This window comes from Gossypium hirsutum, chromosome A01 (genome assembly GCF_007990345.1).
Source record: "Gossypium hirsutum isolate 1008001.06 chromosome A01, Gossypium_hirsutum_v2.1, whole genome shotgun sequence".
Classification (NCBI taxonomy): Eukaryota; Viridiplantae; Streptophyta; class Magnoliopsida; order Malvales; family Malvaceae; genus Gossypium; species Gossypium hirsutum.
This window is the reverse complement of record NC_053424.1, coordinates 86,644,579-86,645,988: the sequence shown is the minus strand read 5'-3', so window position 1 is coordinate 86,645,988 and position 1,410 is coordinate 86,644,579. Positions and strand designations below refer to the sequence as shown.

Below are 1,410 nucleotides of genomic sequence, written 5' to 3'. Positions count from 1 at the left end.
CGGGTATTAAGAGACCCGAAATTGAGGCATAATAGTTCGAGATAAAGCCAGTCATGTTTCAGAAGCTTCAGACAGTGGGCTAATTCAGTTTAATGCCTACCGAAGATCCTCACCTACACTTAAGACTATTTATGGAGGAGAGCGATTCTTTCAAGTTAGCTGGAGTACCCGAAGATGTATTACGATTGAAGCTATTCCCACATTCACTGAGGGACAGATCTCGAGCTTGGTTGAACTCATTGCCACCGAACTCAATTTCCACATGGCAAGAGTTAGTAAAAAGATTTCTTATGAAGTATTTACCGCCTAGCAAGAATGCTAAGTTAAGGAACGAGATCACTGCTTTCCAACAAATGGATGATGAGTCCTTGTATGAGGCATGGGAAAGGTACAAATAATTACTACGAAAGTGACCTCTTCATGGAATCCCACATTGCATCCAACTTGAGACATTTTATAATGGTCTCAATGCTCACACGAGGATGGTAGTGGATGCTTCTACTAACGGTGCTCTCATTTCTAAGTCTTATAATGAGGCTTATGAAATCATTGAGAGGATTGCCAGCAACAACTATTAATGGCCAACCAATAGAGCAGTGTTAGGAAGATGAGTTACTGGAATACATGAAGTAGATGCTCTCACTTCACTCGCATCTCAGGTATCATCAATATCCTCAATGCTTAAAAATCTTACTACTAATGGGTCTAACAGTTTTGCAGCACAGCCACCAAACCAATTTGAAAATATAGCCTGTGTCTATTGTGGGGAAGGACATTTGTTCGAAGAATGTCCATCAAACCCAGAATCCATGAACAACATAGGTAACCAGAACCAAAATCGAGGAAGGCAAGGACTGCAATCCAATTTCTATAACCCATCATGGCGAAACCACCTGAACTTTTCCTAGAGTAACCAAGGGGTTGGAACCAGTAATACTTACGCCCAACCTAGATCGACCCCGCCACATATTTTTCCCCAACACGTTCAGAAACCAATCCAAGCTTAACCATCCAATGGCTTAGAAAATTTGTTGAAGTCATAATGGCCAAGAATGATGCCTTAATCCAAAGCCAAGCAGCTACGTTGAAAAACCTGGAAAACCAAATGGGCCAGCTTGCAACTACACTCAGAAATCGACTGTAACACCCCGTACCCGAGACCGTTGCCGGAGTCAAACACGAGGTGCTAACAGACATAATACATTTATTTTCACAGTCCATTTGAAAATTTTCCAGACAAGCTGGTTACTGCATCACTGTCGCCTTAAAAATCATATTTTGAGTTTCAAAACTCGAAAACCAGTTTCGTAAATTTTTCCTGAAACTAGAATCATATGTTCATCTAAAAATGTTTTTCTATAATTTTTGGTCGAGCCAATTAGTACAGTTTATTAGTTAAAGTCCCCCCTA

The 1,410-nt window shown here is 40.6% G+C and overlaps 1 non-coding gene across 1 annotated transcript; it reads right to left on the bottom strand.

Moving 5' to 3' along the window:
• Positions 1 to 320: 320 nt before the first annotated feature.
• Positions 321 to 427, bottom strand: LOC121208041 (small nucleolar RNA R71). Its single transcript, XR_005903070.1, has one exon. It is a non-coding gene; the product is annotated as a small nucleolar RNA R71 (small nucleolar RNA).
• Between the last annotated feature and the right edge of the window lie 983 nt (positions 428 to 1,410).